Source organism: Anas acuta, chromosome 1 (genome assembly GCF_963932015.1).
Source record: "Anas acuta chromosome 1, bAnaAcu1.1, whole genome shotgun sequence".
NCBI classification, from domain to species: Eukaryota; Metazoa; Chordata; class Aves; order Anseriformes; family Anatidae; genus Anas; species Anas acuta.
The window spans coordinates 26100614-26117697 of record NC_088979.1 but is presented as its reverse complement, the minus strand read 5'-3'; the positions used below and the strand labels follow the sequence as shown (position 1 = coordinate 26117697).

General features: G+C 39.1%; 1 protein-coding gene across 2 annotated transcripts in view; it reads left to right on the top strand.

Annotated features, from left to right (window-relative positions):
* Window positions 1–17084, top strand: part of TRPC4 (transient receptor potential cation channel subfamily C member 4) — a 166238-nt gene that overhangs the window by 49355 nt on the left and 99799 nt on the right. The gene's annotated exons all lie outside the window — the stretch shown is intronic.

Genomic DNA, 17084 nt, shown 5'->3' with positions numbered 1-17084 from the left:
GAGGGGGAGTGAGAGAGCGGTTGTGGGGTTTAGCTGCCCAGTACGGTAAAACCACCACACCCCTTATATTCCACTACTATGAGATGGTTTCATTTTATTGACTTGAAAAACAGTAAACACTATAAACTTCTCTTGATGATTGATGTCTGATTTTGTTCACTGACAAACCTGATATACTGGAAGAAAAAAAGATTTTAAAACTCAAAGAACAGAATACTTTCTCATATTTATGTTTTACCTATCTTGCTCGATAAAGAAAAATGATGACAGGTATATTTAGAACAAAGTTTTCAAGAAGAAAGTTCATGCAGTTCACAGGGAACATTTGACATTCATAACTACATGAGGTCACAGAGTCAAAGACTTACTGAGTACTAACAGAGCCAGAGAAGTATGTGATGCATATAAGTAGAGAAAACTGACTAAAAGTCAAGCACTGGGGAGGAAAATGATTACTGCAAGGGTGAAAGAAAAAAAAAAAAATAAGTAGCAAAACTTATATATATGTTTTGCCACAGAATTAAATACATTCATCAAGAGGCTTCTTTTCCTTTTCCCTTGAGACCAGTTATTTCACTACTGCAGGAAGCAAAGTACAAAAGTTTAGTCTAATTTATCTAGCAGAACAAAACACAAAATTAATACACAGACTTATAGAAGAATATATTTTTTTTCTTTTCCCATAAAGTGGAAGCTCGTTGACAGAAAACATCTGAGGAAGAAAAGAACATGAGTTATCAGCAAATTTAAGATTAAGATCTAGAACTGTATTAAGCAAAATATCTAAGCATGAGATATGGAAATATTAAAATAATTGTCCAAGAGGGCATGGAAGTGTGTCTTGGAGCAAAATGCATCCTTCAGGTCACACAGAGAAAGATTATGTGACAAAGCAATAGTACAAATGTGAAAAGAGACAGAAAATTCAATTTGATCGCCCACTTGTAAACATTTATTGCCATTTGAATGACTACGGGTACCAGGGTGTTTGGTGTCTGACACCAAGAGCTGATGGGAACCCATGTCCACCCAGGGAAGTGGCTGTGTCATAGATCAGACACCCTGGGATATTTTAGATGGCATCGAAGCATGAGCAGCTGGCCAGAGGTATAAAGGACCCAGATTTGTGCTGCCTGGCAAATTGAAGTCTAAGAGAAGAGATAGCTTTCTCTGCAAGTATGGGAGGATAAACCTGACACCAGTCCTTTACAGCTGAACCTTATTTAGGATTGAGGAAATTGTCTCATCAGAGAGATGAGTCTGCCACTGCTAACAGGAACAGAGAAGAAGGTGGGTCAAACTGGGCAATCCCAGCTACTTCTAACACGGTGTCTGATCTGCTCTAGTAAAGATTGTCTGAAAGTGACAATGTTGCCTGTGATAAAGAGGCTGGGTTTGGCTTCAGTTTGCTCTTCTAGTTCTGGCTTCTCGGGACCAGAAAGCTGTGCTGATTTTCTCTAGACCTGTCTGATGACAGATTTCAGCTGAGATATTTGAGCTAATCCTTACATCTGTGACTTTACCACAACTTCTGAGCTTCTTGAAAGAAAATATTTCATAGAATCATTAGAATAATTAGGGTTGGAAAGGACTTCCAAGATACCTGGTCCAACCATCACCCTCCCACCAATGTCACCGACTAAACCATGACCCTAAGCACCACATCCATCCTTTCCTTGAACACTCCCAGGGATGGTGATTCCACCACTTCCCTGAGCAACCTGTTCCAATGCCTGACTCAAAGAGCTCCTGGTAACCAACTTTAAGCTTGCTAAGGTTTTCATAGAAATCCTTGTTCTATTCAGCTTTTATTAGATTGTCTTGCCAAGCAAGAATTCCCATGCTGAGAATAATGTTTGCAGCTCCGAGTTCGGCTAATTTGTGTTTAGATGAACTTGTCCCCTTCTGGCTCTAGGTGCAGGAAACATACCACAAATGCTTCAAAATGAAGCTGCCTACTCCCTAATTCCAGGGATAGATCTGAATTATTGCTTTTTTAGCTAGATGAGTGGAATCATGGCCTAAATGAGTACAGAATTAATCCACTGTTAATTGGAAATCATGGCAAGACATATTTTCCACATTGAAAGTTTCTACATCAATTATTTATTTCCTATCTCTATCCCTGTCAAATAGTTTTCCTATGAATACCATACTGGAATAATTATGTGTCTGCAAGAGGAGTCATTATTTAGGATAAAAAGCTTCACATAATATTTGAGAAAGCATCTGATAAGTGAGTGCCGGCTAGCTAGCTAGATTTGTTGTGAAGATTTTCAAGTGATCTGTTTTTAAACGCTCTGTGTTGTAACATCATGATGTACATTCTTACTATCTTCTGACTTTTAACCCAAGAAATAAAATACAAACTTTCTGAAGGCCACTCAGAGTACTTTGACTGTTACCAAGCTAACATAATTACTGCTAGATAGGTTATCTATACAGCAGTATATTAAACATGTCTGTAAGAGTCAGGCAATCCACATGAAACTTTCTGGTTTCAACACTTCCTGGGAATGAGAATTCTCTTATTGTTACTCTTTATATTTTTAACTCCTGTTCTCATTTAGCAGGAGACTTTTAGTCCTCCATTTATGCAAATGCATAAATCACAATTTGGCCATGCAGACAATTTTCTGAAAAGAAATGTTCTTCTGGATTTAAGCAGCCTTATGTAATACCTCATCAAAGTATTCATTAAGGTATATTCTGTGCTATACATTTAAAGGTTCTGAGTGACATGAAGCTGTCATTTTATGACTTCTGGTAAATAGAATTTGTCAGACTTCTGGTTTTATATTCTATTCTTTGAAGCCCTTATTACTACAAGGGCAAGAAGGGGTTAGTCATCATATATGATAGAATGTATTAAGGAAAAGGATTATCATTATTTTTGTCAGGCTTTGGTCCAGACAGTAGTTTGGTTTTGGTGCTCATGTAGTTAACAACCCAAAGTACAGATTTGAGTCATTTCAACCATTTTGTTATTGTCATTGTTGGGGCTTATTGCCAATGGGCAACCAACTTTTTTAGCGTTGTATAACTATTTATTTTTTTTTGTTATCCAATAAGATTGTAGAACATACTACCAAGTCTAATTGATGTGCTGTGATCTCAGTTTGATTTTGATTTATCTTTATAATTCTTTTTGCTTGAGCTAGTGTGATATTATTAGTAGCTAGGCTTAGGTGAAAAGCTTTCCTGATTTTATTTTTTAATAAAGTCTTTTAGTTAAATATACTAAAATGCACTGACTCATATGTCTCTGAACAAGAAGTGTAAAGGCAAAACCATTAAGGGTCTGAATGGAAACAGGCCAGTAAATTCCAAAGACTGACCAGCTTCCCCTAATTAGTCTTCATTTCTTACCAGCTTTTGTTTTGTTTTAGTTCAGTCTCTTTCAGAGCTCCCTGCAAAATACACATTCCACTCTGAGGGCAGCAGCCAGTAAAGAAATGTTTATGTGAGCACATATACTTGTACACAGATCTCTTCACAGCTGGCTTGCTATCAGTCCTAAATACTAGAAAGTTTCTTAACTTTCTCAGGGTGGCTTAGCTTGTACATCTGAAAATGGACCCCCATTGGAGTGTTTTTATTAGCAAGTCTTTATTAAATGTATTTGGGCAGTCTGCCCACAACCTCCCTTTTCTGGTCAGACTGCATGTTGCTTGGAGCTTCTTCATATGAAGCATGGAAAGACATGTGGATCTTCATGTAAACACATTCTGAAGCACAGAAATGTCACTCCCACTTGTAGCATAACTCTTACAAGCAATGCTTCAGAAAGGGTCCTGCCCTATATTTTCCAAGCTGTTCTGCCTCACCTTCCCTTCCCTCCCCAAGCCAACATTTACATCTACACCCTTGCTGCCCAACCATGGTGTGAATTATCAGCAGAAATTGCATACTTGCTGCTTCTGCCATGCTTGGGAAGAGTTTAGAGAACCCCTCCACCCACCCTGTAAGCATAGGACAACTCCCTCCCCAAATCTTCTGAGAAATGTTGATGTACTGTAAGAATACTGTAGGATCACACCCACAGAGCATAAGGCCAGTGCTACTGTTGGGAATTCTGGAAGAAGACCTTCTGTGTAGCCAGATGACACTGGAGTACTTTATCTTGAAAATTATTTTGGAGAGCTCCTTGAGTTTGCCCAGGAGAATAATCCCAGCCAAGCAGACAAGGAGGTCAGCTCAACTGGATGGTGCAGCAATTCATTAAGATCATTATCTGTGTTACTGCCGTTTCTGTCCTTCCCCCCTCAAACTGTCTGCCTACTCCATGTAACCTGGGCTTACATCATTCATGCTCCATCATTTCAAAGAATAGGTATGTGTCAGTCCATGGAAAGAATTCTTTCTCTCCTTTGTTCTGCTAGTATGCTTCAATATTCTCCTCTGAGCAAGAGCAAATAGTTCGGGCTTCAGGCTCATTCCCTCACTTTCCTGAGGGTATTTGCATACTGCTACTCATCATCAAGATGTAACCATGGGTGCCGTTGGGTTTTTTAAAGGAATGCCTCTTTCTAGTCTGCATAAAACTGGAAAGATGAACTAATATATTATGTACTAGAGAGTTGCTATCATCTAATAATGTTTTGTTTGTTTGTTTGTTTGTTTAATTCGAGAAGCTGTATTTTCTCTGATAAGTTAAATGAAATTATGGTCAGTTTTCGCTGTATCTGAAGAACTGAGTTCTTGAATACCTCTTTTTAACACGTGCAGATTCACAATAGCAAGTGCCTGGCCCCAAATCATCCTACCCTGATATGATCCTTTGGTCTGTACATGGCATTTCTAATATCTCTCAGTAAGTATTTTTTTCCATAAGCCCCTGAATCTGATCTTTTGGTATTTCTCATGCTGATAAGAATCCTAATCTTAAATGTCACTGTTACATGAAGAACCTGTCATTTCTCACTGAGATCTGATGTGATGTCAGCCCTAGGAGATTAAAGTTCTCTCCTATTTGTGTAGACTAAGTGAACATACAGAGCATACTTAATCTGTAGAGAAAGCACTATACTTTAAAACCAAGATATTGCTATGAAATTGCATTCTGTCTCAAAATTGACACAAAATCATTTAAGCAAGTAATCCATGTCACTATGTTAAAGGTTTACCACATTCAATGTCAGTATTGCATTCTCTTGGGAGTCAGTCTTTAAAGCTGCTAATGTAAGAAACTGGTAGAATTTCATCAGTTGTATAACCATTCTGTCCCAACCTCTGGAATTTAAGAACAACTTCTTAGCTGATGTCCTGCTTTGCTGATTGTGAAGCCAGAATATACATAAGCAGAAAGCATGACAGCCTGCCTCCCGTCATCCACTGACAGCTGTGTACTATGTCATGTTCTTTGCTTTACTGCAACTTGGGTTTCAGTATACTTTAAGCCAGAGAAAAAACAAGAGATTTAGCTCTATTCAACATGAATCAACAGCCTTGTAAGGAATGTATACCACATTATGCTATTCAGTTTATCTCCTAATTACATGGCTATATGTTAAAGTCCAGATTGCTACTTCTGTTCTTGTTAGTTTTCAAGTCTGAAGCTGACTATAGAGCTAACTAGCAATGACAAATGACTTTCAGGAGAGGACTCTGTATATTATATTCTCAGCTATAACAATTGTATAATAAACAGTGCTGGAAGACATATATGAACAGTGGATCTCCATTATCAGTCCCAAGAATGGTCTTGGCTCCAGCAAATTACATTGTCCCATGCAATTTTCAGACACGGTTTGAAAGTTAGCATGGACCACAAATTATTCCCACTAAACAGTTTTTATTCAGCTGTCTTATTTTGGGACTGAGAGAGTTTAACAGTATGGGCACAGCTTATCCAGTTGACCTCAGTGTTAGAGATATGCTTAGTTTACCTGTCTAAACATTCATTTATACACAAGTATTTAGACAGATGCTGGGTTCATAAAAGGCATTTCTTTTGTTTTTTTCAAAAAACAGTCTGTCCTGGTGACTGAAAGTGAAGGAACTTCAAGTTTCTTTTGGACTGAGGCTTATAAGAGCTGTAGTCTTGTTTTCAAAAATTCACTTTGAATATCATTTTTACTGTGTATCAGATAGGTTTCTGTGTCAGATTAAAGCTGGCCTGTCACAGATCTACTTTAGAAAGAAAATTTCATGCTCTCATGAATATATCAAATGTCAGAATCTCTCCTTTGTCATGAAAAGTGCATATAAAATAGTTTCAGGAAATCACACATAAATCCATGAGTTATTCACTTGTCATAACTGTGCTGGTTTCCTGAGAAGGGTACCTCCACAATTACTTCTGAAGTTTCACTTTTTTTTTTTTTTTTTTTCACCCAGTCTGAAAAACAAACTGATAAGCAAAGTGTGGTGGTTTTAGTGTGGGCAGCTAACCACAACCACTCTCTCACTCCCCCTCCTTAGATGAGGAGGGGAAGAAGTAAAGCAAAGAATAACTCACAGGTTGAAATAAGTATAATTTAATTAAAGGGAAATTATAATAATAACAATTAAAGAAAGATTATTATGAACTAAACAATTGAACTAAAGGGAAAAAAAAAGGGGGAAAGGGGAAAAGGGAGGGAAAAAAAAAAAAAGGAGGAAAACAAACAAATAAAACAAATGAAGGCTATGTGGAAGGGCAGAGGAAAGAAATTACTCTCTACTTCCCACAAATGAGCAATGCTTGACCACGTCCTTGAAGCAGGGCCTCAACGCATGTAGCCGGTGTTCGGGAGGAGGACCGATGTTTTCATAATGAGAGCCCACCCCTCCCCTCTTCTTCCTGTTTCCACCTTTTATTGCTGAGTGTGACATCATATGGTATGGGATAAACCAACCTTTGGTTGGTTTAGGTCAGCTGCCCTGGTGATGTTTCTCTTCTCACTTTTTGCCCACCCCCTAGGAGGATTAGAGAGAGTCCTGATGCTGTGCCAGCACTGCTCAGCAGTAGACACAACACTGGTGTGATACCACTGGTGTTGCACCTACAAGTGCAGAGCACAGCACTGTATGGGCTGCTGCAGGGAAAGTTAACATTCCAGCCAGACCCAGCACAAAAATTCAGAAGAGTACTTCTGATGACATCATAGTAGAAGCTATAAAGTGTCATAATGCTTTAGTAAGTCTAACTTAGAGATCAGTGCTGGAAGTAAAGAAGGTCATTAACAGTGATAACTTGAGAAGTTGCATATGCATGTACTGTGGAGCACACCTGTGTCAATCCAGCTTTCCAACTGAAAGAGATGAAAGAGATGTGTGACTGGGTGTCTCTTACTGTCTCTAGAAGGGTAATAATAGTCAGGCACTGAGGCTGGCAGCAGGAGTGGTTTGTTATGGAAGCCCTTGATGCCTGCTAGTAGGTCACTTTGAAATCATGCTGTCTCTGTACACTGTGGGCTACAGTACACTGTCTCTGTACACTGTGGGCTATAGTAGTGTTTTTGGGTAAGAACATTGCGCAAGGGAATGCAAGTCAAGGTTACAGAATCATAAAATCATAAAATGGTTTAGGTTGGAAGAGAGCTTAAAGCCTACCCAGTTCCAACCCCCTGCCATGGGCAGGGACACCTCCCACCAGACCAGGTTGCCCAAGGCCCCATCCAACCTGGCCTTGAACACTTCCAGGGATGGGGCATCCACAGCTTCTCTGGGCAACCTATTCCAGGGCCTCACCATACTCTGAGTAAAGAAGGGTGGTGCAGGTTTTTCAGATTCCCCTGGGGGGAAAAAAAAAAAAAAAAAAAAAGAGAGAAAAAAGAAAAAAAAAAGAAAAGAAAAAAGAAAAGTAGTGAGGATATGATTGTGCACCTAGGGAAAACTAAAGCTTGAATAAAATCCAAGGAATTCTGATTGCATTAACTTAGCTTTAACTTTGATTGGGAAACTTCTGAGTAGCTTTGGTTTACAGTATGTTTACGTATACACACAAAATATAGCAGCAGAAGGTATTTTCTGGTGATTTCTTTTAAAATCAGTAAAATTAGTATCAGCTATAATCAGTAAAATTATTATAATCTTTTCTTAAATTATTAGACTTCAAGCGTAGAAAAAATTAAGTTTGCAAACAAGACAGAACATTTACAGAATATTTTATTTTTCCCTGGAACAACAATATATGAAAAATTGTGTCAAATCATAGAATCACAGAATCACAGAATTTCTAGGTTGGAAGAGACCTCAAGATCATCGAGTCCAACCTCTGACCTAACGCCAACAGTCCCCACTAAACCATATCCCTAAGCTCTACATCTAAACATCTTTTAAAGACTTCCAGGGATGGTGACTCAACCACTTCTCTGGGCAGCCTGTTCCAATGTCTAACAACCCTTTTTGTAAATAAGTTCTTCCTAACATCCAACCTAAAATCATGTGAAATATTAGTTTGGAGCAGGTTTACATGAAACTGCTTCTGTAAATGAAGAAACCTTTTCTCATAAGACTGACTTCACATCAATTTTCCATTAAGTATTATGGCTTTCTCCTTTTATAAATTTCTCCTGCTCAGATACTGATGATGTTTTCCTGGTTTCTGCAAAAGGCAGGGAGCACTATACAGTGTGTGTATGTTAACGTGTATGTGCGTAGACACACTTTGATGTGTACAGCTGCTGTGAGACAATGATAGCTGAATATCTCAGTCAATATCTTGTCTTCCAATATTATAGTTATTTTGCTTATTTTCCTATAACACTGGTTTTCTGAAAGAGGGAGGGACACTGGAAAAGCCAGTAACTCAGTAATTACCAGGCCCTCCTGATAAGAGATTTAAATAAGTTCCTCTTTCTTTAAAAAAGAAAGGGACTGTTCTGAGCCCTAAGCTACTACTTATTCCAGGTCTGTAAATATTTTTTATTATTTTTTTTTTGTTTTCCCTGCTGGAAATAGCATCAAACCATTGAAAAACAGACTCTGTTGCTGCGACTACTACACACTATATATAATTACCAGTGTATATGAAATTACTTTCTGAATTTCAATATGCTCTCTGGCACTGGTTTGTTTCCTTACATCAATATCCAACTCAAATTAATTTCACTAATGCAAAGGTGTGTTAGAGTGCTTTTGTTTTTTGTTTGTTTGTTTTTGATTTGTTTTGTTTTGTTTTAAGATAAAAACACAAATGTAATTTAAAATTTTGCTTCCAAAATAAAGATTTTAAAACTATGTGGAAAAGGGTTTAAAAACTAATTTTCTTAGTCAACAGTTTAAAAATGAAATTAAGAATAACTGGGAGACTACAAACAAGTGAAAAAGGACTGATCAATACAATAAAATGGGTTTTATAGGTCACATAGTGCAATACTGTAAGAGTAGTTATCATAAATCAAGCTGATGAGACACTTGAAAGGGAAATTATATTTAAATTACTTTTTAACCATGTTAACGAAGAAGGGTATGACTTTTTTGTTCTATTGTATCTGTCTAAAACAGGCCAGAAAAATCACTCTTGGGAAGTGCTTTACTCTCAGCTTTAAACTCTGAGGGCAGGAATCAGTTGCCAAGGCAGAATATGGGTGTTTGGGGCCATCTGAAATGGCCAGGACTTCAACACAGGGCTGGCAGATGTGACATGAGACCTGCAGGAGATCTCTGCCCTTCTGTAGAAACAGTAGAATATGGCATGACATACTCTAGACAATGCCATGATGATAAATGTCAATATTTAAATAAATGAATTATGGTCCTAAAATTAATTGAGATTAATCTTCCATTGGAGGTTATGCGCCATTCAAAAACGTCTCAAGCCACCGGAGAAGCCCTAAAGCATACTGCATGGCCTCCTGTCACTGGAAATTGCTTGACTTTAGGTGGTCTATAGTTAATCCATTATATTTCGTTAGTTATAATTACCTAGCCTATAGCTAAACATTTTACAAATGTTGATCTGCATTTTTTGCTAGATTTAGTACTTTATTTTTGAAAAATTCATTGAGATTCTTAAAGTATATCATGAGTATAGATTAGAGTATGTAGTACGTGGTATTAGAGTATACATGTATATTACGTGGTTAGACCAATGGGATGAAAGTCATTGAGTACTTTTTATAATAATGAATATAACATTAATCAATATCTGTGTTAATATTTGTTCTATCATTTCTACAAATAGCATGAATAGCATAATCGAAAATACTGTTAAAGAAAAGAATAAAGATAAATTATTTGGCACTATTTGAAGCTGATTTGTTTTATCTAGTTGTGGGAAAGTTAGTTTCATTTTTTTAATGGTTTGTAATTCTATTTGGAGAAACATGCACTTTTAAAACAGATATATTTTCAGCTATGACATAATTACCTAGTAAAGATTATTTCAAAATGAATACCTTTTCATTAATGCTTTTCTAATGCAATGATATATATAGATATATATATTTTAAATCCCTAGCATGAATCTTAATCTTAAAAGGTTCCACAGCTGGGTTTTCAGCTAGACATCAGAATTTCAAATTATTCTGTGCATGTTTTATAAATAAGGAGAATAGATATTGAGGTATTTGCAAAACACAAAATGCAATACAATCTCTTCATTTGAAGGGTCTTAAAGAGTGAGCATCATACTTGCACAGTTATTAAGTTTTAGCTCTTTTACTGAAAGTGCCATAACTCCCTTATCTGAATTAAAAGATCATGGATTAGTAGAGAAGATTACTGATCAAAATACTATTAATTTTTAAAGCAGTTGTAATTTTCAGTGCTATCAGTTGCGTTAGAGGTGTCATGGTATCATCCAATTTCTTGCAAAGTTAGTTGTAAGAACTTGTTTTGAAAGGAAGGAAGGAAGGAAGGAAGGAAGGAAGGAAGGAAGGAAGGAAGAGAGAGAGAGAGAAAGGATATTGCTATATTACCCCAAATTGATCAAAATAATTATTTTTTTTTACAAGTTTGTCTTATGTTTTTCCTAAATTCAGAATGATTCCTCTACATTTTTAATGAGTTATTATAGATGTGGCATACCCTGTCAATTACAGGGATGACAAGCAAGACCAGAACAACATTGCAGATCAATTCCTCTCCTCGACTTGAAATCCTCTCCCAGTTTCTAGTTCTGCTCACCAAGTTCAATAAATTCACAACACCAAAATCATTCATCCAAAATATGAAGTTGAACCCTACAGGTCTAAGTATTTGTATGGCTCAGGAACAATCTGTCAGACTAATTTATTGGCTTTTGGATGACTTTGTAAGGAGTTTCTTATAGGTGATTACATTCATATTTTCAGGGTAAGTCTCCTCTGAAGTAATTTTACTCTATTAAGTATCAGGTGTGTGAACTTTCGGAGGGCTGACTTTGGGCTGCTCAGGACACTAGTTGGTGGAGTTCCTTGGGAGGCGGTTCTGAAGGGCAGAGGGGTCCAGGAAGGCTGGGCGCTCTTCAAGAGGGAAATCTTAATGGCGCAGGAGCGGTCTGTTCCCATGTGCCCAAAGATGAGCCAGCGGGGAAGAAGACCAGCCTGGCTCAGCACAGAACTGTGGCTTGAGCTTAGGAGAAAAAAGAGGGTTTTATAGTCTTTGGAAAAGTGGGCAGGCCACTAGGGAGGACTATAAGGATGTAGCAAGGCTGTGCAGGGACAAAATTAGGAAGGCCAAAGCTCATCTGGAGCTCAATCTGGCTACTGCCGTTAAAGATAACAAAAAACGCTTTTATAAATACATCAACACAAAAAGGAGGACTAAGGAGAATCTCCATCCTTTACTGGATGCGGGGGGAAACTTAGTTACAAGAGATGAGGAAAAGGCAGAGGTGCTCAATGCCTTCTTTGCCTCAGTCTTTAGTGGCAATACCGGTTGTTCTCTGGATACCCAGTACCCTGAGCTGGTGGAAGGGGATGGGGAGCAGGATGTGGCCCTCACCATCCACGAAGAACTGGTTGGTGACCTGCTACGGCACTTGGATGTGCACAAGTCGATGGGGCCGGATGGGATCCACCCAAGGGTACTGAGAGAACTGGCAGAGGAGCTGGCCAAGCCCCTATCCATCATTTATCAGCAGTCCTGGCTATCGGGGGAGGTCCCAGCTGACTGGCGGCTAGCAAATGTGACGCCCATCTACAAAAAGGGCCGGAGGGCAGACCCAGGGAACTACAGGCCTGTCAGTTTGACCTCAGTACCAGGGAAGCTCATGGAGCAGATCCTCTTGAGAGTCATCATGCGGCACTTGAAGGGCAAGCAGGCAATCAGGCCCAGTCAGCATGGGTTTATGGAAGGCAGATCCTGCTTGACGAACCTGATCTCCTTCTATGACAAAGTGACACGCTGGGTGGACAAGGGAAAGGCTGTGGATGTGGTCTACCTTGACTTCAGCAAGGCTTTTGACACCGTCTCCCACAGCATTCTCCTCAAGAAACTGGCTGCTCTTGGCTTGGACTGGCGCACGCTTCGTTGGGTTAGAAACTGGCTGGATAGCCGGGCCCAAAGAGTCGTGGTAAATGGAGTCAAGTCCAGTTGGAGGCCAGTCACTAGTGGTGTCCTCCAGGGCTCGGTGCTGGGGCCGGTCCTCTTTAATATCTTCTTCCATGATCTGGACGAGGGCATTGAGTGCACCCTCAGTAAGTTTGCAGATGACACCAAGTTAGGTGCGTGTGTCGATCTGCTCGAGGGTAGGAAAGCTCTGCAGGAGGATCTGGATAGGCTGCACCGATGGGCTGAGGTCAACTGCATGAAGTTCAACAAGGCCAAGTGCCGGGTCCTGCACCTGGGGCGCAATAACCCCAAGCAGAGCTACAGGCTGGGAGATGAGTGGTTGGAGAGCTGCCAGGCAGAGAAGGACCTGGGAGTGATGGTGGACAGTCGGCTGAATATGAGCCAGCAGTGTGCTCAGGTGGCCAGGAAGGCCAATGGCATCCTGGCTTGTATCAGAAACAGAGTGACCAGCAGGGCTAGGGAGGTGATCGTCCCCCTGTACTTGGCTCTGGTGAGGCCACACCTCGAGTGCTGTGTTCAGTTTTGGGCCCCTTGCTACAAGAAGGACATCGAGGTGCTTGAGCGCGTCCAGAGAAGGGCGACGAAGCTGGTGAGGGGCCTGGAGAACAAGTCCTATGAGGAGCGGCTGAAGGAGCTTGTTCTGCCTGGAGAAGAGGAGGCTCAGGGGCGACCTTATCGCTCTCTACAGATACCTTAAAGGAGGCTGTAGTGAGGTGGGGGTTGGCCTGTTCTCCCACGTGCCTGGTGACAGGACGAGGGGGAATGGGCTTAAGTTGCGCCAGGGGAGTTTTAGGTTAGATGTTAGGAAGAACTTCTTTACCGAAAGGGTTGTTAGGCACTGGAACAGGCTGCCCAGGGAGGTGGTGGAGTCACCATCCCTGGAAGTCTTCAAAAGACGTTTAGATGTAGAGCTTAGGGATATGGTTTAGTGGGGACTGTTAGTGTTAGGTTAGAGGTTGGACTCGATGATCTTGAGGTCTCTTCCAACCTAGAAATTCTGTGATTCTGTGACTGCAGAAACTGTAGCTCCACTCTTGCTAAATTTTGGACTTTATGTTTCATATTTTCTTTTGTCCCCCTGTCAGTGGTCTGGTGTACTGGACCTCTTGTTTCTTAAAAATCTTGATACTGCAGAGGAACTCAAGGCAAATATAGAGTCTCTAAATGTCTCTAAAAAAATAGAGACATTCCTCATCTCAGCTTGCTACTCCAAGCTCTTACAGCTTTCATGGTATGCCCTTGTAGATGTTATACATAACTTTGCAGGTGACAGCATAGTATTTGTCACACAAATCTGTAGATAAAACCAAAATAAATATTTTACTTCTCTAAACACCTGTGAGCTATTACCTTTATAGTATATATGATCTTCCATCACTGTATTGCATCATCAGTTAATCTTTACTTTCTAATTGCATATAAGGATGATTACTTTCAGGGAGTGTTGGGTTTGAAAGAAAGACTAGCAGAAGAGAGTTATTTAGGAGAATGACAATGTCTGTTAAAGGTGTCTCTTCTGTAAGAGAGAAACTAAGCTTAAATCTAATTTTTCCCATTTGATAATCATGAAGAAGTAAACACAAGAGATTCCAGCAAGTGTTTTCCTTAGGGCTTACCATGAAGCAATATAAGAGCTTCTTCAGTCTTTTAAAAACAAGCAAGCAAACAAACAAAATTATACTAATGCAATCATAATAGATCCCGTCTGTAAATTACAGTACTCTTATTCTACCATAAACATCTCTGTGATTCCCAATTTCAATGATCCAAATTAGTTTCAGGTTAAACTACCAATAAATGAGTAGGCATCTATGCATCTATTCTTTCCTGTTCTTTCAAGAGGCAGGAACTTTCAACAATGGTGTCCAAATTGCAGTCACTCGCTTTTCTCCAGGAGTCTTGAGGATCTCTGTAGATATTAAGAAACTGAACAATATTTGTGCAATCCTACATTCAGCAAAAATCAGGGAGTTATTCAGCTGACCAAGCGTCGGTGTCTATTTTAGCATAGTATCAATAGACTTCTAGTCTGCACTTAATTTATTGACTAGGACAACATTTAATTATCCTCTCTCAAGCATCAGAGAGACTCTCATAAACCATAGCATTAACCAAAACTTCTCTGTGGAGCTGACAACTAGGAATGAGACCCCATGTGAGACCTAAGTCATCATGATGTGGCACCTGGAGCCAGGCAGGATGCCCTTCAGCATCCAGCACCAGATGCCTGTTTATGGGCAGTGGAATGGAGCCCTAAATCTCCATAGCTGTAATGGAAATGTAGCACCTTATCTTTTAAGTAGATATCCACACGTAAACATCTACATTTAGATTTGTTAAATTGGAAGTGATAGTGATTTTGTACATCCTTTTTTTTCTTCTTGAACCTAAAAAGTAAGAGTGAAAGACAAACTATTAAATACAATGCATTAAAAATAAGAATATGCTATATCTGTTCCAGGGACATAAAAATGTACAATGGATGTGTGCTCTACATACAGTGAGTTTACCAGAACATAATCAACTGTCTGTACAACTTCTAGTAGTCCATGGTGCAGACAGATATCACCTTCAAGGCAGAATTCAGAAATATTTTGGGTGCAAAGTAGTACAATCGCTTAGTTGCCGTACATGGATTTGGAGGGAAATTCTTTCTAACGTATCTCCTTTGCTGCTACATACCTGCCTCAAGTGCTGTTGATCTGTTCCAGAAAATGAAGAAAACAACTTGGTAACAGCCTTTGCACTTACTTCTCATTGAACTGCATATGGAGACTGGAGCAGATGAATCACTGTTTCTCACAATGGCTACTGAAAATTTTTGATCAACTGAAACCTCACATAGTAAAAATAAACTCTGCATTTCCCAAATTAGATTCTGACAGAAATTTGTATGATTTTTAATGACAGAAGGAAATGGAGGAAGAGTCAGTGTGTTTACCAAACTTGCATTGTCAACTGAGAACAAGATGAGAATCTATAGTTTTAGTTGATTAACAAACTAGGTGGGCCTCTGCAAGCCTCCTGAAGTTCAACAAGATAAAGTGCAAGGTCCTGAACCTGGGCTTGAGCAATCCCAAGGCCTTTCAGTACCTAAAAGGAGCTTACATGAAAGCCAGGGAGGGACTCTTTGTCAGGGGGTGTACTGATAGGATAAGGAGGATTGTCTTTAAACTAAAAGAGGGCAGGTTTATATTAGATATTAGAAATAAATTATTTACTATGAGTGGTGAGGCCCTGGAACAGGTTGCCCAGCAAATCTGTGGGTGCCCCATCCCTGGAAGTGTTCAAGGCCAGATTGGATGGGGCTTTGTTCTAGTGGGAAGTGTCCCTGCCCATGGCAGGGAGGTTGGAACCAAACCATTCTATGGTTATATGAAACTGCTCAGCCATTACTGGAACAGCATTTGTGTGTGTGTGTCTGCTCTGTTCTTTTAAGTCAATCATTTTCTCTCTTTTTTTTTTTTTCTTTTTTTTTAAGGTAGTAGGTATAGTCAGGATAAATTGTTCCTGTTAGAAGGAACTATTTTTGCAAAGTTCTTGCACAAAATGTACAGACTAAAAAAGGCATTAAATGCTTTATCAACTGTAAGACATTAGAGTTGCTTTATAGTTGTAGCATCTCAGTATTCATTCTAGTTTAGATTTTAATAGCTCAGAATCAAAGCCATGATCTTTATCTACCAGTCTTTGTGACTTTATCTTATATGGCTTTTGTTTTCCTTTCATGCTCTGAATTCTAATTTATATGTTAGCAAGTACTGGCTGGAAAAGTATTTTGTATGAATGTTTTTCTTTATAGCATATGAGACTGAATCAAAATCTTAGTAGGAAAGCACTCCATTGAACTGTGGGTTCTGGGTCTAACTATCCCAGATAAGTCAGGAGAAACTAATTTAAGTTTAAGGGGTATTTCAGGAGCAGTCAGAAAAACTGAAGTCTAAACCTATTCCAACTCTAACTTATTCTTTCTTCCCAAGCTAAAGATTCAGACAAAATGGTCTGCATTCAGTGGTCCACACACAACGACCAGTAACACTTGGGTTGCATGGGATATCAAAGACGTGTATGCAAGTTCTAAATGTGAAAGACCCATGTCATAATGGAGTGTTGGTGGGGTAACTAATATATCTCAAAGAGGACTAGGTACCTCTAGAAGGGCAGATGAAACAGCCTCTAAGTGATAACATAACTGTTATCACAATCAGGCTCAAAAAGTATAAATGCCCTGTAGTAGTGGGCAGCAGTAACTGTGTATGAGTGTACTCTCAAGCTGTGGCAAACGTGAGGTAGCAGAATTTACTACAAAAATAAAGGATGAAGTGGGACTACACATTTGGTGCAAAATGCATTATATCACATCATACTACATGTTTAAGGGGTATATATACGGGAATGGTGTGCTGACATATGCTTTGGCTTGGTAAATTTGAGCAAGATGGTTATGTTTTTGTTTTGCACACTTTGTTGGTGATCTCACAAGGTTTTTTTCTTTTTTTTTTTTGGATACTTCTTAAAGTTATGTTTATTTTCAACATCAGTTTATTAGTTTATTATTTAGTTTAAATTATTTCTTATTTAAATACTTATATATTTTAAATATTAATTTGATGTACTGTACCCCAAAATACATTATTGATTTATTCTTTCTTTTCATATTT